Source organism: Sapajus apella, unplaced genomic scaffold (genome assembly GCF_009761245.1).
Source record: "Sapajus apella isolate SASKATOON/1434 unplaced genomic scaffold, GSC_monkey_1.0 scaffold56, whole genome shotgun sequence".
Lineage (NCBI taxonomy): Eukaryota > Metazoa > Chordata > Mammalia > Primates > Cebidae > Sapajus > Sapajus apella.
This window is the reverse complement of record NW_022436996.1, coordinates 5,662,029-5,687,735: the sequence shown is the minus strand read 5'-3', so window position 1 is coordinate 5,687,735 and position 25,707 is coordinate 5,662,029.

The following is a 25,707-nucleotide window of genomic DNA, read 5'->3' as shown; positions in this document are numbered from 1 at the left end:
TTCAATGACATCCCAGTGGGGACAGTAGCAAAAAATCTGAAGCCATCTTAAATATACCACAGGTGCCATTTTCTAGGACAGCATAGACGCCTGAAATCAATGACTGTTACATGACATAGCTGTGTCTTCACTTGGTGTAAGGGATGGAAAATAGAGATGACACCATGTTCTTCATGGCTTTCTGACTCACTTGAAATTTATGCTCTGGTCTCTGCAATTTCAAGCTCTACATGTTAAGAGGTCCTGGCTTCCAGAAGGAAATTACTTCCACCAGTGGACACATTAAGAGTCTCACTGAACTCAGCTATGGCTGCTGCTTGCTCACCTGGTGCCCAGAAACCATTGGAAGAGAAAAGTCACAACCTGCAGGGAAAATTTACTCTGGTTAACAGTGGGAAGGCCTTTTGCCACACAGTGGGCATAGGGAAGAATCTCTTTGGTGCTCAGTGATCCCAGTGCTTTTCTCAAATGAGACAAACTTAATGTAAAAAGCAAGTTGATCTGTGGAGTGGAAGGGATTAACTTTAGTGAATACTGTGGTGCTTTGCCAAGATCATTTCTTTAGAGATGATTTTCCCATAGCCTGGCTGCTGGTAGCTCCCAGCTACACTCTGTTCTATCATCATTATGGTGAGGAACAATGCCCCCCGCCTTCCATCACACAAGGTAGCTGAACACATGACACCTTGTGCTGGGCAGATGTGATCAGCAGTGGTTTGTGAGTTACATATACCCACAGCCTGGGGAAGAGGACACCACATGCCAGGCAGGACCACATGAGGGGTGCACTTAGGAACAGAGTGAACTAGGGGGGTGGATGCAGGCTCGTAGGAACAAGGGGGTGTGGTGGCTCCTGGTGCCTGTGGGAGGATGTGATTGGCTTGTTTGTTTCATGGGCTGGCGGGGGATGAAGGCAGCTTGTGAGGCTGGGGACTGATGGGGACACTAGTCCAGCCAACAGGGGAGCAAGTAAGACAAGGAGCAGGGGAACTCATGGGGCTCTTTTGGGACCTGGCAGCTTCAAAGATGACAAAGCAACACTTGAAATTGTTTCTTTTTCACATTTGAGTCCACCTATGTAGGTGTTTCCAGCATTCAAATCCACTCTAACTAAAGGAATACTTGTCATTCCAATGAATGCACTCCGCATGTAAATTCTGGGGAGGGAACCCCTAAAATACAATGAACATTGTATAGTCTCTTTAGGGAACTATAGTCAAATTAAAAAGCCACAAAATCAAAAGGAAACTTTCTACCATGTCACTTTGTAATCAGAAAGGAGATTTGGGGTCATGACCACTTAGAAGGAAGACAAAGATGCATGCAGTAGACATAGTATAAAAGAATTCATGAAAATCACCTTTCTGCATTTGTTTACCAAGTTCAAAGTTGCATGATAGATCTCTGTTGGCAGGCTTTTTTTTTTTTTAAATACAGAGCTAAATAGTAAATATTTTAGGCTTTGTGGGCCGTATGGTCTCTGATTACTCAGCTCTGCTGTTGTTATGCAAAGGCAGCCATGAACAATAGTAAACAAACGGGCACGGTTGTGCTTCAAGACTTTACCTGCATGAGCTGATGGAGCTGGACTGGGCCCAATGGTGTAGTTTATTAACTCATGTCATAGAGCATCTGCCTTCAAAAACATATTTCTTTGATTTACATATTGCCTTATTTTCCAAGCTTCCCTTGAAATGATTAATTCGTGAGTAATCCAGGCAATATTTTTTCATTTTACAGGGAAGAAAACTGAGGCACAGGAACTTTCCTGGGAAAAACTATGATGAGTAGTGAGCCAAGACTAGAAATAAGATTTCCTGACTATTCTCTCTCACACCTGACTGTTGCTCAACCCAGCTGATTCACTAGACTCTGGTCACCAACATCATCAAGTTTCTATTGGATGGACTGATTTTATTTATTTATTTAATGAAGAGTAACTAAGACATATTTATTTTTTATTTTAGTTAATAGCAAGGATTTTTGTCTTCATTAAAATATTAAATAATATTACCTTTGTAAATTTTTTAAAATTTCAATAGCTTTTTGGGGAACAGGTAGTGTTTGGTTACACGAATAGGTTCTTTAGTTAATTTTCAAGTTTTTGGGGCACCCATCACCTGAACAGTAGCCAATGTGTAGTCCTTTATCCCTTGCTGCCTCCTGCCCTTTCCCCCAAGTCCTCAAAGTCCAGTGTATCATTTTTATGACTTTGCGTCCTATGCTTAGCTGCCACTTATGAGTGTGAATTAGTTTTTCGCACACTGCTGATAAAGACATACCCAATACTGGGTAATTTATAAAGGAAAGAGGTTTAATTGACTCACAGTTCCACATGGCTGGGGAGGCCTCACAATCATGGCAGAAGGCGAAAGGCATGTCTTACATGATGGCGTCAAGATAGAATGAGAATCAAGTGAAAGGGGTTTCCTCTTAAAAAACTGACAGATCTTGTGAGACTTATCCACCACCATGAGAACATTATGGGGGAAACTGCCCCATGATTCAATTATCTCCCACCAGGTCCTAACCACAACACATGGGAATTATGGGAGCTACAAATCAAGATGAGATTTTGTGGGGACACAGCCAAACCATATCAGAGTGAAAACATATGATGTTTGGTTTTCCATTCCTGAGTTACTTCACTTAAAATAATGGTCTCCAATTGCATCCAGGTCACTGCAAATGCTATTATTTCATTCCTTTTTATGGCTGAGTAGTATTTCATGGTATACATATTTCTCTTTATCCACTTGTTGATTGATGGGCATTTGGGCTGGTTCCATATTTTTGCAATTGCAAATTGTGCTGCTGGAAACATGCGTGTACAAGAATCTTTTTCATATAATGACTTCTTTTCCTCTGGGTAGGGAACTAGTAGTGGGATTGCTGGATAAAGCAGTAGACCTACTTTTAGCTCTTTAAGGAATCTCCACACTGTTTTTCATAGTGGTTGTACTAGTTTACATTCCCACCAACAGTGTAAAAGTCTTCTTTTTCACAACATCCATGCCAACATCTATTATTTTTGGATATTTTGATTATGGCCATTCTTGCAGGAGTGAGGTGGTATGCACTGTGGTTTTGATTTACATTTCACTGAATTATTAGTGATGTTGAACATTTTTTTCATATGTTTTTTGGCCATTTGTATATTTTCTTTTGAGAATTGTATATTCATATCCTTAGCACACATTTTGATGGAATTGTTCGTTTTATTGTTGCTGATTTGTTTGAGTTCTTTGCAGATTCTGGATATTAGTCCTTTCTTGGATGTATAGATTGTGTAGATTCTCTCCCACTGTGTGTCTGTTAACTCTGCTGATTATTTCTTTGGCTATGCAGAAGCTTTTTAGTTAATTAAGTCTCATCTATTTATCTTTGTTTTTGTTGCATTTGCTTTGGAGTTCTTAGTCATGAAGTCTTTGCCTAAGCCAATATCTAGAAGGGTTTCTCTGATGTTATATTTTAGAATCTTTATGGTTTTAAGTCTTAGCTTTAAGTCTTTGATCGATCTTGAGTTTATTTTTGTGTAAAGTGGGAGATGAAGATCCAGTTTTATTCTTCTAGATGTGGCTTGTCAATTATTCCATCACCCTTTATTGAATACGGTGTCCTTTCCCCACTTTATATTTTTGTTTTCTTTGCCAAAGATCAGGTGACTGTAAGTATTTGGCTTAATTTCTGGATTCTCTATGCAGTTACATTGGTCTGTGTGCCCATTTTTATACCAGTACCTGTTTTGGTGAACATGATCTTATAGTATAGTTTGAAGTTGGTTAATGTGATACTTCCAGATTTGTTCTTTTTGCTTAGTCTTGCTTTGGCTATGTGGGCTTTTTTTTTTTTTTTCATTTCATACAAATTTTAGAATTGCTTTTTTTAGTTCTGTGAAGAATAAGGATGATATTTTAATGGGAATTGCATTTGTAGATTGTTTTTGACAGTATGGACGTTTTTACAATATTATTTCTATATCTATAAGCATGGGATGTATTTCCATTTGTTTGTGTCATCGACAATTTCTTTCAGTAGTGTTTTGTGTTTTCCTCGTAGAGGTCTTTCATGTCCTTGGTTCGGTATATTGCTAAATATTTTTTTTTTTCTTGCAGCTATTGTGAAAGAAGTTGATTTCTTGATTTGATTCTCAGCTTGGTTTCTGTTGTTGTATAGCAGAGCTACTCTTTTGTGTACATTAATTTTCTATCCTGAAACTGTGCTGAATTTATTTGCCAGTTCTAGGAGATTTTTGGATGAGTCTTCAGAGTTTTCTAAGTATATGATCATATCATCAGCAAACAGTGACAATTTGACTTCCTCTTTACAGATTTGGATGACCTTTATTTTTTTCTCTTGTCTGATTGCTTTGGCTAGGACTTCAGATGGGTCAATTTTAAATAATAAAGAAAAAACAGAAAAGAAAATTAGATAACTACTTTGTAGCAATTTGGATTTTATTCATTGTTAGATTTACCTTTTCTTTGTATTCACTTCTGGTTGCCTGTGAATTCTCTTTCTTCCACGTTGTCCTCAGGTGCCTTTCAATGCTTTTCCTCTCCTTCTTCTTCATCCCTTTTGCTTTTACAACCATGTTTAACATGCACCTGGCTGTACAATTCAGTGAGAGGTGTCCACCCCCATAGTTTGGGGATGCCTCACTGCTATAGGTAAGTTTCCAAAGCATTCCACTGGTTTCTCTTTTCTGGATCTTAATTTTCTACAGACCTCTGGGTGAATACCTTTGTAAACTGAGGGATAGATGTGACATTTCTTATTCTGTCTTATTTCTTCTCAGGTTACAGAGTAATTGTTGACGAGCTATGTAAGTAGACAAAAACTTTTATCACAATTCTCTCACAATTTGAACTTGGAAACAAGTTGAAATCTCAGGCAAGATTATAAAATTAGTGAACATCGCATATAGCACTTTTTAAAGGACAAAGTCTTCTTTTAAAATTTTACCTCACTTTCTTCTTGCTGTGCCCATAGTTCTGTCTTCTAGGGAAAAAGGGGATGATAATGGAATTTCATGAAAGGGTATGGGACATGATTTGTTGTGCCTCCCATAATTTGTTGTGCCTTCCATGATTTGTTGTGCTTATATATTGAAAGTTGTTACAATGGAAAGGCAATAACTAATCCTATATGTATTTATTCAACAAATATTCATAGACCATCTATTATGTGCCAGATACCAGAGATATAAATGTGATTATATTGAACACAATTTTGGAATAAAATTAGACATCACTTTCTGTCTGGAAGGAGATTTAGACATGGAAAAGGCAATTTCAATGAAGGGTAAAACCTATTAAATAGAGAAACAACAGATTATTATGGGAACACAAAGAAGGGCACTGGAATCAGATGTAGGAGAGTCATCAGAGAATTCTTAGAGTACTCAACAAGGTCATGGAGAGAAGGAGAGGAAAAGTCCAGGGAAGAATAAAACATATTTAGGGAACTGAAAATGATCAGTTCCATATGATTGAAGAGAATCACATAAAAAAATTGAGATGTACAGGTGAACTGGCCAGCTCTTGAAGGGCATTGGAAACCACACTAGCGTATTATCTTTTCATTTTATCTTACAATCCATGGAACATCGTTGAAGAATGTTGACGGGGGGAGTGGCAGAATCTGATTTGCATTTTTACCTGTAGGTGGAGAGTGGCAGGGAGCAAGACCAGAAGCAAGGAGACCAGTAGGGTGCAGTTACAGTCATCCAGGTGGCCGTGCTACAATTGAAATAACATCACATCTGTGCTGGGCAAATATGGAAAGTGAGGTCATCATAACCATCTCGTTCACATCTGTATCCAACGCTGCCTCACCCATTGGGATGCTCTATTGACATTTTGGGAAGATGTGAATAAATGCATAAGTAGGGTCACAGAGAAGTGGTCAGTTAAGAACAATATTTCCCCCAGTGGGTTCCATAGAACAGCATGTTATGTGAAAGAAAACAAGCTGAGGTCAAATGATTCAGGGAAACAATAGGCAAAACATTACTAAACAGCTTTCTGTTTAAGAGAACAACTCAAGGCCTTTAACAAACTGACATGCCCTGTTGCTCTCCAAAATGCAGGGGTAGCAAGCAAGGTGAACCGGGCTTCTGTTTGCCCCTCCAGACCCACTCTCCATCACTCTCCACCCTGCTCTGTTCCTAGCAGGCTAGTCTGTTTCCGATTCCATAACAAGCCCCCTTGCTCTCCAGTTTCCAATTGGGCTTAGCCAGTGGGGACTCAGTAGGTAACAGGGAAAGAATAGAGAATAGTCAGATATTTCCTCCCCTGGCTCCCTCCTGTGGGTGGCTGACGGCTGACTGTATACATTGACTGATAGTCACAGCTGTTGTCAGGGCCTTCTTTGCACAGCCTTCTATCTGTTTTGGTGACTGCTCACTCTCCTTTCAGCAAAGTGCAAAGAGCACCCACAGACTGCAGCACCCACAGACTGCACTATCTTGTGATTTCCATGTACATTGTCTACACCTTATGGCACTCATGTTGAAATGCCTAATTTCACCATTCTGTTTCCTGCTGCGCCCTTGACTAATTCACAGTTTCTAAAACTTTATTGATTGTGGAGTTATCTTTCCGGAAGCATTTTGCCTGACTAAGGTTTCACATAATACAGTTTGGCTTACATGGTTTGAGTGGTAGCCCAGATAAAAGTGAACCACACTTCCTTAACTCTGCTCACCTTGTACCGGCTTCTCATATGTGGTTTAATCACTGGTTAATAACTAAGTAGTTCCTAATCTTAAATGCACATGGTAGTATCAATCAGTACTTGTAAAAATATCCATTCTTATCTCATTCTGTTAGGCAGTTGTATTGGTCCTGCCTCTTAGGCTCTCTCGAGGTAGGAAGCATGCAGCTGCAAAACTGGAATTCACAGACGTTTTCTTTCACATTTCTATACTTCCGAGATTTCTTGCCTACATAAGGATTAATAATATCTTGTCTAGAAATAGTTTTCTGGACACACTACAGAGGAATTATGTATCTTGCCTATGTCCTGGGACTTTTGGCAATGTTGCCAGCATGAGCCTTCATTAAGAAGTCTACCGAGGTCCGTAAACTATAAAGTTTTATTAAACATGATGAAATAAAACATTGACTGCTATTCTTTTTTTTTATTGCATTTTAGGTTTTGGGGTACATGTGAAGAACATGCAAAATTGTTGCATAGGAACACACGTGGCAGTGTGATTTGCTGCCTTCCTCCCCATCACCTACATCTGGCATTTCTCCCCTTGCCATCTCTCCCCAGCTTCCCACCCCCCACCGTCCCTCCCCTATTTCCCCCCAACTGACTCCAGTGTGTAGTGCTCCCCTCCCTGTGTCCATATATTCTCATTGTTCAACACCCGCCTATGAGTGAGAACATGCGGTGTTTGATCTTCTGCTCTTCTGTCAGTTTGCTGAGAATGATGGTTTCCAGGTTCATCCATGTCCCTACAAAGGACCCAAACTCGTCGTTTTTGATGGCTGCATAATATTCCATGGTGTATATGTGCCACATTTTCCCTATCCAGTCTATCATCGATGGGCATTTGGGTTGGTTCCAGGTCTTTGCTATTGTAAACAGTGCTGCTATGAACATTCGTGTGCACGTGTCCTTATAGTAGAACGATTTGTATTCCTTTGGATATATACCCAGTAATGGGATTGCTGGGTCAAATGGAATTTCTATTTCTAGGTCCTTGAGGAATCGCCACACTGTCTTCCACAATGGTTGAACTAATTTACACTCCCACCAACAGTGCAAAAGTGTTCCTATTTCTCCACATCCTCTCCAGCATCTGTTGTCTCCAGATTTTTTAATGATCGCCATTCTAACCGGCGTGAGATGGTATCTCAATGTAGTTTTGATTTGCATTTCTCTGATGACCAGTGATGATGAGCATTTTTTCATATGTTTGTTGGACTCACGTTCTTAAAGAAGTGCTGATGAAAAAGGGACTAAACATCTAGGCCTTAACAAATGTGGTTGGAAATTTTATGACTTTTTCTCTACAGATAAAGTGGAAATGTTTGTGTCCCCACAAAATGAGCATGTTAGAACCTAGTCTCCAGTGCAGTACTAAGAGGTGGAGCTTCAGGAGGTGATTACTTATGAGGTGTAGCCCTCATGAATGGGATATGTGCTGTTATAAATGAGGCCCAAGGGATCTCATTAGCCCCTTCTGCCATGTGAGGACACAGCTAGAAAGCACCCTCTTTGAAGCAGAGGGTGAGCCCTCACCAGACACTCAACCTGCTGGTGCCTTGCTCTTGGAATTCCAGTTCCAAATGTATAACTATGAGCAATACATTTATGGTGTTTATAAATTACCCAGCCTAAGGTATTTTGTTACAGCTGCCTAAATGGACTAAAGCACTGAGCAGTGACTTCTGTGTAAAATCGTTATACAACAATTGAAATTCTAGGCTTAAGAAGCTATTAGGCCAGGCATGGTGGCCACGCCTGTAATCTCAGCAGTTTGGGAGGCCGAGGCAGGTGGATTGCTTGAGGCCAGGAGTTCGAGACCAGCCTGGCCAATTTGGTGAAACTCTGTCTCTACTAGAAATTCAAAAATTATCTGGGTGTGGTGGCATGCACCTGTAATCCCAGCTACTTGGGAGGCTGAGGCATGAGAATTGCTTGAACCCAGGAGGCGAAGGTTGCAGTGAGCCAAGAGAGTGCCACTGCACTCCAGCCTGGGTGACAGAGCAAGACTCCATCTCAAAAAACAAACAAAACAAACAAAAGAAGCTATCAACAATCTCTGCTGTGTTTACACTGGAGAATTTCAAAGAACTTATTAATATTGGTGCCGTTATTGCTACTGTTACTCTCACTTGCTGTGGATCAGTTTTGTATGTTGTACTATTGGAATTTATAGATGGGCTCCGTAGGCAGCAATGGTGAGCCAGTTGGCCTTGTGTAAAGAACTGCATGAATATTGGAAAGTGAAAGCTTATGAGTTTTATAGTGAAGTCAGCCTGTGGCGATCTTTATAGCATATATCTTATCTGAAATCTTCTGTTGGCATTCCAAAAAAGACCAGTGAGCCACATACATGTTCTTGAATGGGACAAAGGCATTCTGTAAGAAACTTAGAAGACATATTTTGGCTGTCCTTCATACTAAGCAGAATAATTTGAAAGGATTTATCACCTTTGTGCCTGCAATAAGCATGTGGGTCCGTACGGAAGCAATCCTTCACGGCTGAGCCACATTCTTTAAGTCTGCAGTGGCAGCATTTCGAGTCACCCTTGAGTTATCGCTTATAAAAGGCCATTGCAATCTTAAAGACACTATCTAGACACTGTGTTTGTCTGATGCTGGTTAGGCAAATGGTAAACCAAAGTGCCTGTTCAGGGAAATTACCACCCTCATTTGTCACCAGCCAGCACAGCAAAAGCAAGGATTTTGTTTCTTGCTGATTGACTAATGGTTTTGAAGAAGAAAAGTGATAGGTAGAATGCTTCTCCTGGAAAGGAAAACTGATAAAAGCAATTGACTACCTAAATCTTTTTCATTTCAATGAGATGTTCTTTTTGCTCAAATTAAATGAGCTTGTCAAAATAAATAAGCAAGCATGATCACTGTGGATTGTAAACCCAGGTAGAGGGAATTAATGTGGAGGTTTGAGTTGGTTTCTTACTCTCTGCTCCAGGCAGATATGTCTCCAGTTCATTCACTTCTTGTTCTTGTTCGGCATGCCCCCATTTCCCTCTGCCTTTGATGCAAACCATACCTATCTTTTGAGGCCAACTTTAATCTCTTCTCCTCTTGGAAGTCAGAGTGTTCTTTTCAGAATTCCTAACACTTTCAGTCTGTTCTGTGCAAGCTGGCACATAAATTCTTCTTTTCTGTATTGTTCCCACACTATTTCATGAATGTTAATCTTACCATTTAAACAGCCTGTGCTTTTTACAGAGTAGAGAGAGAACATCATTAAACCACTAGATCAAGGCATGCCTATGGACTTTGCCATTTCAAGAACCAGTGAAAGTAACTTTATTATTTAAGCTGCTATGAATCATGTTTTTGTTACGAATAATGAAATGAATGCAGGAGGTACTTGGTAAGTATTCCCATAGAACTTACAGTCATCCCTATTTATCTCAATATTTTATCTCTACTCAGAGATCAGATGTCATTTCAAACAGAATCATATTTGGGCTGCTTTTTTTTTTAATATCAGTATTCAGTTGCTTATAGATGGAGTATACAGCAGCATTCATTCAACCTGTAGAGAAAACTATGAATTAAGAAGACGTAAAAAGAAAAATTTTCTGTTCCCAAACTTTCTCCGTTTATGGAAGTTTTATTGAAACTTTTGTGGAATATGGAGAAAGAGCAGCAGTTGAGAAGGGGATGACTCCAAAGTAATTTTCAACTTTTCATGTTCTTCAACTCACTACTCAACTGCCCCATGGCTTGAGTCTAACAAGGGCATTTTCTAACCTTTTCTTGCAAAGTTTTCCATTCTTTTTTGTGTCTCTACCCTTTACCTCATTCATGTGCCAAAGACATACCCTTCACACCATTTCTCATAACTCACGATGATTCTCTGCAGCAGCAAGGTTCCTCAGACCCAGAACTGCTGACATTTTTGGTAGATAATTCTTTGCTGTGAGGGGCTGTCCTGTGCATTGTACATTGTGTAGCAGCATCACTGACTTCTACCCACCAGACACCAGTAGCACCCCAGCTCTTCTTCCCAGGGTATGACAACCAGAATATTTACAAGTAATAGCCATTCTAACAGGTGTGAGGTGATATCTCACTGTGGTTTTAACTTGCATTTCCCCAATGCAAGTTAATCATTTCCCCAATGATTAATGATGTTGAACTTTTCTTCATGAAACTGTTAGCCGTTTATATATCTTCTTTTGGGGAATGTCTGTTCAGGTCCTGTGCCTGCTTTCAAATTGGGTTGTTTTCTTGCTGTTGACTTGTTTGAATTCCTTATTTGTTTTGGACATTATTCCCTTAGTTAATAATTACGTATTGTATATTTCAAAACTAATGATAGTAAATTTCCAATGTCTCACCACAAAAAATAAATGAGGTGATAGATATATTATTTGAGCTTGATTTAATCATTCCACATTGCATACACATATCAAACATCACTTCTCCCCCATAAATACATACAATTTTAAAAACAAGAAAAATATTTACAGACATTGCCAAATGTCCCCCTGGGAGTCAGAAGTGTTTCCTCCTCTCTTTGAGAACCTCGGCTGGCTCTGTGGGTAGTAGAGCAGGTATAATTTGGGGAAAGGACTCACTTCTGCTGTTTCCTCTTTGGAGACTGATCTATGCCATTAGCTTGCTGAATACATTCACTTAGGATCTCCATCCTGAAGTGATAAAAGAATCAAGATCCTTGGAGCTGTTGAAATAGAACTTTTACTGGTTTCTTTCAGCCCCAAATCCTCAGCAATCACTATTCAATCAGATTATCTCACTCTCCAGTAAAAAATTGGGCCGGGCGCGGTGGCTCATGCCTGTAATCCCAGCACTTTGGGAGGCTAGGATAGACAGATCACGAGGTCAAGAGATTGCAACTATCCTGGCCAACATGGTGAAACCTCGTCTCTACTAAAAATACAAAAATTAGCTGGGTGTGGTGGTGCATACCTGTAGTTCCAGCTACTCAGGAGGCTGAGGCAGGAGAATCGCTTGAACCTGGGAAGTGGAGGTTGCAGTGAGCCAAGATTGTGCCACTGTACAACAGCCTGGTGACACAGTGAGACCCTATCTTAAAAAAAAAAATCTCTCAAACATAAAAAAAATCAAGATACCTTGCACTCTGATCCCTTGGTTAGTCTGTCTTATCTTAGCATTGCCATGGTTTTTATGTCATCTGACCTTTCCTCAGTTTGGTACTAATGGACACCTTCATTTAACTTTCCCCAATTCAATTGTCTTTTATGAGTAGACAGACCATTTCCTGCTGAGTTCTGATCTGATACCCTGACCTTCACCTGACCTCACAATAAATACTAAGCCATATAAAGCATTGTTTATATTAGCTAAGATGTGGAAACAACTGAAATGTGTGCCTGAAGATGAACAGATGAAGAAAATGTGGTATGTATACACAATGGAATACCATTCAGCTTTAAAAAGAAGAAACTGCCATTTGCAACATGGATGAACCTGGAGGACATTATATTAAGTGAAATAAGCCACACAGAGAAAGACAAACACCTTGAGATCTCACTGATAGGTAGAGTCAAAAAAAAGTCAAACTCATAGGTGCAGAACAGAACGATGGTTACCAGGCTCCGGGGGTTGGGAGAAACTGGAAGATGTTGGTCACAGAGTCCAAACCTTCAGTTGTAAGATGAGTGAGTTGTGCCAGTCTAATATGCAGCATAGTGACTATAGTTAATAATAATGTGTGTGTGAAGTTTGCTTAGAAAGTAGTTCTCAAGAGTTCTTATCACACACACACAAAATGGTAACAAAGTAAGGGGGTCAAGCTAATATGGTCATTAGTTTGACTGTGGGAATCATTTCACAATGTATAGATGTATCAAAACATCATGTTGTAGACCCTAAATGTAGTCAATTTTTATTTGCCAATCATAGCTCAACAAAGCTGGAAAATGAAAACAAAATCCTCTGAAACTGATGTGCTGGGGTTGCTACCCATAGCTTTCCCAGGATGTGCAGGCAGTATTGTGGCCAGAATCCCCAGAAGAGCTGGGAAGGGATAGGAAGGTAAAACTTGCTCTCATGATGGGAGGGGAGATGGGCTTCTAGGTGGCCTGGACAGGATCTTCACTTCGATCTGGGGGCTCTCTTGTTTGGTGGGAGGAAGCTTGTTGCTCTGTCAGAAAGATGCTGCACATTTCTGGAAGAGGGCAAAGGCAGTACTTACCTGTACAGAGGTGGGTCTAGCAGCCCCAGGCACAACCCTACTCCCAGCACCACGTAAGCGACATTACACATTTTCACCTTGTAGCCTTGCAGTATTCAATATATATTTGTAGATTATTGTTTTGAAAAGTAATTAAAAATTTATCTTTCCAGGTCCTTGCAGTCTAACGGGAAAACCCACAATCCTTAACTCAGTGGCCGGCGCATGGGACATGCTCAGGTACGTGTGCTGTGTTTCTGTTTATAGAAGAGAATATAATCATTTATTAGGTAAAATCAACATGGCAGTGCTGAGGTGAGACAGATTAACCAAGGGATCAGAGTGCACGTATCTTAATTTCTTTGTTTATTTAGCTGTTATGTGTTTACATTTGAGAGCAAATACATTTTCATCTGGATAATAAGGCTTCATCTGACTGAGGTAGGGACTTAGGGAGGATTTTGTCCTAATAGTGATTTCCAGTGTCTTGATTGACTTAAATTATCCAAAAGATAGCAAGTAAGAAATGGAATAAAGCTCTTGAGAGGGTCTGTACTGAGCTGAGATCAAGAGCTGTCTATGGATGGCCTGGGATAAAGTCTGACTTTGCCTTCCCAGGTATCATTCTGTATATTTTTATTTCTTAGGTAAACGAAGAGTATGGACTAGCTAATTCAGATTATTTCTGACACTGTACGATTGGATTGCAGAAGTTCTGGCTTTGAGCAGCATGTTTCAAAACTCATTGTTTTCACTCTTCTTCCACCTCTTACACCCACGAGTCTCCTGGGGATGGCTATTGATAGACATATTGTACCTTAAATTTGTGTGGTGTGTGATGGTTAATTGTATCTGTCAGTTTGATTGGGCCACAGGATGCCCAGGTGATAGCTGGCTAAACACCATTTCTGGGTGTTTCTGTGAGGCTGTTTTCAAAAGAGATGAGCATTTTAATTGCTGGACTCAGTAAAACCCATGGGACTCCCCAGCGTGAGTGGCTGTCATCCTGTCCATTCAAGGCTGGAATACAGCAACAAGCAGGAGGAATTCACCCTCCCTCTGTGTGGCTGCTTGAATTGAGGCATTCGTCTTCTTCCCTGGGAAGTCCTGGTTCCTAGGCCTTCAGGCTTAGGCTGGGATGTATGCCATTGGCTCTCAGGCCTTTGAGTGACACCACTGACCTTCCCAGGTCTCCAGCCTGCAAAGGGAAGATTGCGGGATTTCTCAGTCTCCATAATCATGTGAGACAATATCTTCTAATACCTTACCCTCCCCCCCCCCACACACGCATATACAAAGAGAGAGGCATACACATTTGTGCATGTATTTGTTTTGCTTTGTTTCTCTGGAGCGTACTGACAAATGCAATGCACTTCTGCAGCCCTCTGTGTGCCTGTCCAAGGTAGACAGCACCTGTGCTCCCCTCTCATCCCTGCATTGCCACAGTTTGCTACCCTGCTGTACCTCCCAGGGCCTTTCCTTTGATATATGTGAGTAGGCATGGGCTGCACACAGATTAGTGGACAACTGTGTGTTTCATTCAATCCCCAGTCCCTGGGAGGCTGTCATAGCTCCAACTAAAAATCCATGTGGGTCATAGTCCCCCATTGGCATTAGCTGTTAACGTCAATTTGTGAAATCCCTCTGAGGATGCTAGCAACAGGATAGCAGGAAAGGCCTTTTGTCTTCTAATTTTATTTCTGGCTTGACCTTAGTTTTCTTTTCCTACATTCATTTTTCTTTTCTCTCGATTTCTTTGTTAATATTTCTGTTTTCTTCTTAATATCTTGTCTATAAACACTTCTTCTCCCCAAGCTTCATGACAGTACCTGGGATTCCAATGTTTATTTATTTATTTTTATTTGTATAAATTTATGAGGTATGCAATTTTGTTATATGCATAGATTTCATAGTAGCCAAATCAGAATTTTTAGGGTGTCCATCACAAAAAAATACACATTGGGCTATCTGGGAGGAACACAGCACAAATTACCCCATCCAGGGCTGTGATTCAGAAAGTAGGATGTTAAGGAAAGGGGACAGGAGCAGGTGGCTACTGAGGTGTTTGGTGTGGAGGAAGAGGGAGGGGATGTGCAGCAGCATAGCAGCAGAGCAGAACAGCCTCTCTGAGAGTGTGCTGTGGATATCTGAGGTAGAGCATAAGGGGTGGTGCATGGCAGGAGCTAGGTGAGGATGTCACCTCTTACCTCTGAGGCATGACAGCATGAAGAGGATCAGTACCAACACAGTGGCAAATTTCCTTTGCTCCTTATTCTGCATGTAAGAGATCTTTTCACCAGGCCATTCTTCACTGAGTAGACTGGACAGCCTTTAAAGAATCCAGGCCTTTGTTAAAAAACACAGAGATATTAGTAACTTCAATAGCCAGGGCTGAAAAAAAATAACAGTCCAGCTTATTCAATTATGCTGACCTACCGCTACACATACAAGATGATTCTAGAAACAAAAACACAAATCTTTAGCTTCCTGGCTTTAAGATGAGTCATAAATGATCCCATGTGGGTAACTAAGCTACTCATTGACAAAACTTAATTACGTGAAGTATTTTGGAAAATGGAATGATTCAGCCACAGGGACTCAATAGCCCTCAGAAGCGATCAGCATTTTAGCAGTCTTTTAGATATAATTTGCAGATGGAAAGTAATCATGAGGGGACACATATTATTTAACACTCATCACTATATATAAGTGTGCTTGCTGCTGTTTCTGGGTTGAATAAGCCAAGAGCTCATCTTGGCATTCTGTGGGACATGACAATTCACTTGTGGTTTTTCTTTCAAGAATTGCAGTCAGGATTGTAGGAATTTAAAATTGATTTGCAATCATTTGGGAGATGATGATCTGGAAAGGAAAATAACCTGTAGGTCAACAGTGATAAATTTAAGCAATTTCATAGCAATTTTCAAAGTTCTTTGGACCTGCCTTGCTTATTTCCAATTTCAAGAGTTCATTCTGGCTTAGAAGCCCTGCCTCCATTCTCTGTTTTCCAAGTCTAGGCTGACCATGGTCAAAGCCCTCCAGCCAAAAGCCACCAGGTACATATCTGAATTGAATGAGTTGGAGTCCACTCTGTTAAATGAGCTGAATCTCCTATAAAGAAGAAGCCCATGATGGAGAACTGCAGAGTGCCAGCATCTCTGTTGGAGAGTGTTAGAAAGGAATTATTACAGGAGCTTGAATCTCTGTGAGGTGACCTAGAGGAAGGTCCCAGGCAGTGGAGCTTTGCTATGTACTGGTTATTATCAGGAGGCAGGGCTAATTCTCTAGTTCAGTAGCTTTATAGATCTCACTGAGAAGAGAGGAAAACTAGACTGAGGGCAATTATTCTAACCAATGGAGGAACTCCCATCAGTTAGAATGGTGGTGTGTTTGCTCACAATGATGCTTTGTGTTCAGAGATGATTACAGAGGGTCTAGCTTTTGTCTTGATCCATCACGATCACAGAGTGGCCTTGCCTAGGGTTGATTTGTGTAAATTGTTGATTTCAGCAGCAGGACACAAGGCTGACTCCTGGAGCTGCTTTTCTCCTTCTCACCATTGAACTTACTATCCAAATTGGGACACTTTAAGAATGAAGGCAGGTGCCATTGATAGCAGCAGGAGGCTGACAAATGCCTAGGCAGATGGAGCTAGTCCCCAGTGAAACTCCACCTCCAAGCCGAAGACAGCTTAAAGTCTGAAAGCCAAGCTACAAGTCAAATCCATGGGCTGGATTGAGAACCTGTCTTCCCATTTGGCATGCTTTCCTCTGATTGATCCTCACCCTTCACTTATTTTACATATACCTACCCTTTCTTAATTGGTTTCCTATACTGCTGTGCCCAGCTTTAAGTGGTGCCTTTGATTTAGCCTTTCTTTGCATACTCACCAACCAATCAGCATGCAGTCTCCTATTCTGAGCCGATAGAATCCCTAGATTCAGCCACACCAAGAAAACAACTTGGGGATGGGGGATCACCCCCACATCCCCTCTCTGCTGAGAGCTGTTCCATTGCTCAATAAAATTTGTCTCTGCTCTTCTCACCCTTCAATTGTCATCATATCCTCATTCTTCTTGGATGTGGGACAAGAGCTTGGAAACCACAACATATGGGTACAAGCTATAACACAGGTGGGCTGGGGCTCCACACCCAGCCCAGTGTGGGCTGAGCTGGTGTGCAAGCCAGACTTAACTCGCGTGCCTCCTGCAGCAGGTAGCATGCCTGAGTGAGGCTTCAGTGGGGGCATCATCAGCCAGAGGTCCCTGGCTGGCAAAGTGACTGAGAAAAATCCTGCATCACTGTTAATCATTTTGCAGGAGTGACAGGTGTAAACTCTGACTGTTCTCAAGAAACTGGTTAGGACACTGTTCACACTGAAATCTTTCTTTTCTAATTCAGCTGTAGGTCCCCTTCACACTGTTTTCATCATATCAATTAGTATCATTGGAGCTCCCAGTATAGTGTTTCTCTTTTATAGTACATTTTGTGCTTCACCAGGTAAGATCTGTCAGAAAATAGAATTGTGCTCAGAGGTTGTAGCTGTAGAAACCCGGCAAAGGCATTGATTACAGAGGACTATGCTTTAAGGTTTAGGAATACAGCAGGGAGAGTGAAGCTAGCTACACATTGCAGGAGGCTTTGCTGCTGAGTGGGGAGGAAATGGTGATGTTATCTGAATCAGGTGGGGCTGCAACCCTGAAGGGGCCTCTGGCAGGAGCTGTGGTTAGGAGGGCAGTGGTCTCTGCCTGGGGTAGGAGGGCAGCTGGAAGGGAGCAGTCTACCAGACCCAGCTAGAAAAGGAAATGGGCAGGACAGGGTGGAGAGGAAGGGGTAGGGGAGGAGTCTGCAGCTCAGCAGAGGAGATTCTGTGCACTTACCGATACACTGCTCCTGCATAGTTCTAACAACCTTTAGAGGGAGGTCTAGTAGGTCGATTGTGCTCATTTTACAGAGGAGGAGAGTGGGCCCAGGGTCAGATGTGTCCATGGCGATATGGCTGGACAGCCACAGGGACTGGTAACAGAGCTCCCGATTTCCAGTTCAGTTGATTGCAAAACAGAGTGTGGAAAAGACCTCACAACTGCCAGGATGTGTGTGAAGCAGGAGAACTGGTCAGAGAGGGAGCAGGTAATTTGTGTGCTGTGTTCTCACTCAGCTATATGCAGCTGCAATAAAGAAAAGGTTTTCTGAGAGTCAGAATGGCATTCAGGGGAATCCAAATGTTTTTTGGCAAACAACAGAGCAGGACACAGTCACTGTCACCAGCTCCTGATGGTTTTCTCCCTCGCTTGCCTTCTTTCCACCCTATTAGTTTGTTTGGATGTTGAAGACCAAGGGCCTCTAATTCTGTAGCATTTGTTGAAATCTCACAGAAATCTCTGAGTGAAATCAAATGAAGATGGATAAGGGAGTGGGGGTGGGATTGATTTGATCTACTGTAAGGAGTGAGGGAAATTTGGAGTGGGTCAGATGGGAGAACACCGAACTCCAGAGAATGGAAGACTCTAGGGTCAGAAGGGTTTGCCTGTGTACACATATGTGTGCATGTGCATGTGTGCCCCTGCATGGGTACCATGCACATGTGTGAGTGTGTGTGTATGTGTTTTGCAGGCTGGGAAAACCAGGTATAGGTAGCTCTCAGGACTAATAGATGACCAGCCTGAGAACTGACTATATTGAGGACCCAGCATGTAAGGTGAGGTGACGTCAGGCCTCGAATGATAAGAAAAGCGATTTCAATATGATCAAACAGTAGGGTGACATGTGTCCATATTTGTCCTGGACAGGTTCTGTTCTGGGGTAGTTAGTATCCCTTTGGCCTGTAGAAGTGTCTCCAACAAATTATTTGGTCATCCTTTCTACTAGGAAATGGGAAACCACTGCAGGCTCGAATGTTCTAGTTAAATATCCTTGTCTTCTGTTCCTGGTCCTAACCACAAATGCAAGGCTGGCCATGACTTTTCACTCTGTCTTTGACTCTGAGTTCAGTTCCTGATTTTGACAGAAAGTGTTTTTTTGTATTTATTTCTCAGACCTTCAGCTGGGGACACATGGCTCTGAGTTTGCAGAAGATCAAAACTTTAAATAAAAATCGGGAACTATGTGAGGTGATGGATATGTTGATTTGCTTGACTGTAGTAATCATTTCCCAATATATATGTATGTCAAACCATCAAATTATATTTCAATAAAACTGTTTTTTTTTTTTTGAGATGGAAGTTTTCACCCTTATTGCCCAGGCTAGAGTGCAAAGGTGCGATCCTGGCTCACTACAACCTCAGCCTCCAGGGTTCAAATGACTCTCCTGCCTCAGCCTCCCAAGTAGCTGGGATTACAGGCATGCACCACCACGCCTGGCTAAGTTTTGTATTTTTAATAGAGACAGGGTTTCTCTGTGTTGGTTAGGCTGGTCTTGAACGCCTGACCTCAGGTGATCCACCTGCCTTGGCCTCCCAAAGTGCTGGGGTTACAGGCATGAGCCACTGTGCCTGGCCAAAACTGTTCATTTTTTTAAAAAATCAAAACTTTGCTCTGGCCCAGTTTTCAGGATATGGTTATTTCCTATGACTTAATTGTTCATTATTTTTACTTGTGGCTTCAAAGAGCATAAGCGTCTCCTTTTTCAGAGCATGTACAAGAAGCGACCTTGGCAGAAGGAGAGAACTAGCAGGAGAACAAGGGAGGGAGTTGAGGTCATTTTCCAGCTACTGTGTATTCAGGGAGTATGAGGGTACATTGTTGTTTTACATTCATATGCAAATAGCTCCGTGTCTTGACTGGCTTCAAGGAAAGCTTTGAAAACATCAAAACAGAACTCTGTCTGAAAATGTTCTTACAGCACTGTCTCCAAAACATTCGTGCCTTAAGTGTTGAATACCTAAACATCTCTCAATCAGGACAGTTTCTCTGATATGCATAACAATAACTAACGTGGGCTTCTGATTTCTTTTTCACACAATAGTAGCCCATGCAGTGACCCTCATACTTCTACAAACTCAGGACATTCTTGGAGTAGGCACTTTGGTGACTGACTTACAATTCTGTACTTTGCAATCTGAGGGCATTTAATTAAGCCTCTGTGATCATGAGTATATCAGAATCCCAGCCATCTGGGATCCTGGAGACTTGAGAGGGAATCAAAGAGGTGTTAAAGATGATTCGAGCAAGAAAATCTGAGAGGCACATCAACAACACAGCTACTCTTGGAATTTCTCCATACAATGCTCTGTAAAAAAAGATGACTAATGTGTGCAGTGAAACGTCATTCAAAATATAAAATTCAAGCTGACATTCTATGTTTGCCAAATTCTGGCCCATGCATCTTTCCAGCTTTATCCTCTTCTATTCCTCTATACAAGAATGAGGACGTATCTAAACTAACCTCTTGTCTTCTGTATATGCATACCTTCTTTAGATGTTCTTGCCCACACTGTGCTTCATCTGCAGTGCCCTCTTTCACCTCTTTTCATATCTAGGTTGCACGTCCTTTTCTCTATGAGCTGTTGTGTCTGCTCCAGTCTGGGGGGATGGTCTGTACCTCTGAGCACCCATCCCCCTTTCATTGGTCTTGCTCATTTAGTAATTGCTGGTAGCAATTCCATATCCCTGTTGTTTTAGTCCATTTTCTGTTGTTGTAACTGAATATTTGAGACTGGGTAATTTATAAAGAAAATAAATTTACTTCCTACATTGCTGGAGGCTGGGAAGAAGTTCAAGGTTGAGGGGCTGTATCTGGGACAGCCATCTTGCTGATGGAGTCCCAAGGCAGGACAGGGCATCACATGGTGAGGGCACTCATGAGAGACCGCCAAGCTGGCTTTTACAATAGACTTGCTTTTGTGATAAGTAACTGCTACCATGATAACTCATTAATCCATTAATCATTTAATCCATGAATGGATTTATCCATTCATGGCAGAGCCCTCTTGACTCAATTATTTCCTAAAAGTCCCACCTCTCAACACTACTGCATTGGAGATAAAGTTTCCAACAGATGAATTTATGGGGACACATTCAGACCACAGCCCCTGCGCTGAGTTGAGTCTTCCTTCATACTCATCTTCCATGTAGCAATTGGATAATCTTGAGTGAGAAACATTGTATTTTTGAACCTAGTATCTTCATGTGTAAATTGTTGGGGAAGGGGTATGGAGTGTGGATTACGGCAGGTTTACTAGCTGTCTGGTAGATTGGGTCCCCAAGGCACACAGATCAGAGAAATTGCTCAGAATCCCCGTTTGGTTGAAGTATTCCCTTTGAATTGATACTTTCTTCTTGTCCTCCCTTCCCCACTCCAAGTCCGTGTCTCCAGTATTTCATTTGCCAATGTTCGTCAGCATGACCCCTTATCAGGGAGCCTGGATTCCTTTGCTCTTTCAGAAATCAAGATGCAACTAGCCTGCTCCTGTGTGAGTTTTCCATTGCTTTCTGTGACTCCAGGGTTTTGTCCTACAAGATTTGTTTCTGAGTTAAGGATTGTTTTTCAGCTATATTTCTGGAAAACAAACAGAAAAATAAACCACTCGCAGATCTGCACTTGGTCCCTTTGACTGTCTAGAAAACTTCTTAATGAGTTGTATATGCTTTATTTGAGAGATTTTTCTGCCCATTGTCTCAGCCTGGCCCATTCTATGGATGAGGGATTGCAATTGAATATTGTGCTAGTTTAGGGGAGTTTGTGGAATTATTGATTTTAAGGGGTGAAGCTCTGCAGTTTTCCAGAGACTTACTTGAGGAGGGACATTGCAAAATTATAGGCAGTGAATGCGGTTCCTGCAGTAGGGTATAAGGAGAAATTGTACCATCTATCATGTCCTTTAATTTCTGACTTCAGAGTAGACCATCCTGGGAGGTCAAGGGAGGAATTCTGTAAATGTTACCTTCCAAAAAATCATGGCATATTCCATATTTGATAGAACTCAATATCTAGTACCTCAAAACTGATTACAGTCACTTTTTACTTTATACACATTCACATTTTTAAAATTTGGTAAATATACGTTACTTTGTCTAATAAAGAAAGTGACAAAGGAAAACTCCCTAGTCTCCAGAGAAAATAACTGTAAACAGTTTTCAAGAGCTTTGAAAAGGCATGGATGAAAGGATATATACCAAAATCAAGATAATTATTTTACACATATATAAAATGCAATTTGTTTTTTTGTGGCAATTTGCCGTAACAGTGTATCATAAAAATGTAGTTCATATATTTGCTGGATCTTCTTAGATTTCCTTGTTTGCTTCCTGAATCCACAGATATTTACCACACTTCACTACCCACCAATTTGGACCCACATGGCTCTGCTGTGTGGGCTGACCAGTTACCCTCCCCTGTGGCAGCTGCCAGGGAGCTGGGCCAAGCACTGCATGCCCAGAATTTCTGGCTTTTTCTGTCATTTCTAGTATCTTGAGTGTATGCAGAAGAGAGCAGATAATGAACAAGTGTATGCAGAGTTTTTAACTCCCCAGTAGATGAGCTTCCACCAATTGGAAACAGAGGATGTAAGGAAACCAAGAGGCTAGGCTTTTCTTTCCTCCTCTCCTGGTCAAAGACATAGTATCTGTGGCTTGCGGGTCCCAGGAACATGGCCTATGGCTGGGCGGGCTGTCATGGCAAGCAACCTGCTGTGTCACTTCATCACTAGTTATGAAACAATGCACAGTGAAGTAATGTTGCACCTGGTATGGTTTCCCATCCCCTGTTACCTGTAGAGAGCCCAGGGGATTTGGGGGCTTAGCATAAAGAAGATGTGACCACAAGGTGACACATGCAGCTTTATTTAGGTGATGGGTGATGCTTTGATGGGTTCACATGAAAAGGAGGAAGTCTTCTATAGCAGGAGACCTTCCAGAGCTACAGGATGTGGCCACCACTCAGAAGGAAAGGCTGGAAGGGAATACCAGGGGGTGAGGGGGTTAGAAAGGGGCTCAGGTGTGTAGGTGAAGTTGCTCAGCAGCCTGGTGGGGAGTCTGGATCAGAGAGCTCCAAAGGGCAGCAGTGGTTGGCATCTTTATAGCCCTGAGTTTATGTTGTATATGGATAGCACATGTTGGGCACAGTTTTGTAGGGCGTACAAAGCAGGTAGGCTCTAAATGGCTAAAAATATGCTTATTTGATCTGTGACTAAAATGTTAGAATGTGAAACATTTTGAGTTTGGTGCTAGGAGGATTTTGAACAAATGGGTCTCAACCTGCTGTGAAGAAGTAAACAACCTGGAGGTCAATTCACAGGGGCTGACCTTGTATCATTTATACAACAGTATCTCATGGCCTTTCCTTTACTCTTGCGGCCCTTGGTTCACTTATACAACACGTCTCCTTTCCTACACTCTTGCTGCCCTGGGTTTGCACCTCCCATTGAACACATTAATGCTTAGTCTTGGTTCAGGTTCTGATTTCTAAGGGATCCAGGCTAAAGTGACATCGATGAAAATCAATACAATTGGCCCTTGAACAACATGGGTTTGAACTGTGTAGGTCCACTTATACATAGATTTTTTTTCAGTAAAAGTTGCACCAATTGTGCCTGCCTCTTCTCCCACCTCCACGTCTTCTGCCTCTGCCACCCCTGAGACAGCATGATCAACTCCTCCTCTTCTTTCTCCTCCTCCCCAGCCTACTCAGTGTGAAGAGGGCAAGGATAATGACCTTCATAATGATTCATTTCTACTTAAGGAATAGTAAATATATTTTCTCTTCCTTATGATTTTTTAGTAACATTTTCCTTTTCCCAGCTTACTTTATTGTAAAAATATAGTACACAATACATAGAAGATACAAAATATGTGTTAACTGTTTATGTTATTAGTAAGGCTTCTGGTCAACAGGAAGCTATTAGTAGTTGAGTTTTGGAGAAGTCAAAAGTTATACTTGGATTTTCGACTGAATACAAGTTGGATCTCTGAACACCTGCATTGTTTAGGGATCACCTGTGCATGTAAAGCTAGCCTATTTCTTTTGAAACAGCAATTGTGTGTTATATTTGTGTATTAGTCTGTTCTCACACTGCCAATAAAGACACCCAAGACTGAGTAACTTATAAAAGAAAGAGGTTTAATGGACTCACAGTTCCACATGGCTAGAAAGCCCTCACAATCATGGTGGAAGGTGAATGAGGAGCAAAGTCACATCTTACATAGTAGCAGGCAAGAGAGAATGTATGCAAAGGAACTCCCCTTTGTAAAACCATCAGATCTCATGAGACTTATTCACTATCATGAGAACAGCCTCAGAAAGACCTGCCTCCATGATTCATTACCTCCCACTGCATCCCTCCCACCACAGATGGTCATTATGGGAGCTGTAATTCAAGATGAAACTTGGGTGGGGAGATAGCCAAACTGTATCATTCCACCCCTGGTTCTTCCCTAATGTCATGTCTTCACATTTCAAAACCAATCATGCCTTCCCAACATTCCCCAAAGTCTTAACTCATTTCAGCACTAACTCAAAAGTTCACAGTCCCAACTCTCATTTGAGACAAGGCAAGTCCCTTCTGCCTCTGAGACTGTAAAATCAAAAGCAAGTTAGTTACTTCCTAGATACAGTGGGGGTATAGGCATTGATAAATACACCTGTTACAAATGGGAGAAGTTGGGCAAAATGAGAGGACTAAAGGCCCCATGCAAGTCCAAAATCCAGTGGAGCAGTCAAATCTTAAAGCTAAAAAATGATCTCTTTTTTTTCATGTCTCATATCCAAGTCATGCTGATGCAACAGGTGGGTTCCCATGGTCTTAGGCAGCTCTACCCCTGTGGCTTTACAGGGTATAGCCTCCCTCCTGGCTGCTTTCATGGACTGGTGTGGAGTATCTCAGCTTTTTGAGGCATACAATACAAGCTGTGGGTGGAGCTACCATTCTGGGGTCTAGAGGATGGTGGTCCTCTTCTCACAGCTCACTAGGCAGTGTCCTGGTAAGGATTCTGGCAGAGGCTCCAACCCCACATTTTCCTGCCACAGTATCCTAGCAGAGGTTCTTCATGAGGGCCCCACCACTGCTGTGAACTTATGCCTGAACATCCAGGTGTTTCCATACATTCTTTGAAATTTAGGCAGGGGTTCCCAAACCTCAATTCTTGACTTCTGTGCACCCACATGCTCAACACCATGTGGAAGCTGCTAAGGCTTGGGGCTTGCATCCTTCAAAGCCACACCCTGAGCTGCACCTTGGGCTATTTTTCCCATGGCTGGAACAGCTGGAATGCAAGGCACCAAGTCTCCCTAAGCTGCACACAGCAGGGCGGTCCTGAACCTGGCCCAGGAAACCATTTTTCCCTCCTAGGCCTCCAGGCCTGTGATGGGAGGGGCTGCCTTGAAGGTCTCTGACATGCTCTGGAGACACTTTCCACAATGCCTTGGTGGTTAACATTGGACTCCTTGTTATTTATGCAGATTACTGCAACTGGCTTGAATTTCTTCCCAGAAAATAGGTTTCTTTTTTCCTACCACATTGTCAGGCTGCAAATTTTCCAAACTTTTATGCTCTGTTTCCTCTTGAATGCTTTACCACTTAGAAATTTCTTCTTCCTGATACCCCAGAGCATCTTTGTCAAGTTCAAAGTTTTACATACTTCTAGGGCAGGGACGAAAAGCCACCAGTCTCTTTGCTAAAGCACAACAAGAGTCACCTTTGCTCCAATTCCCAACAAGTTTCTCATCTCCATCTGTGACTACCTCAGCCCAGAGTTTATTGTCCATATCACTATCAACATTTTGGTCAAAGCTTTTCAATGAGTCTCTAGGGAATTCCAAACTTTCCCATATCTTCCTGTCTTGTGAGCCCTCCAAGCCTCTAGGAAGTTCAAAACTTTCCCACATTTTTTGTTTT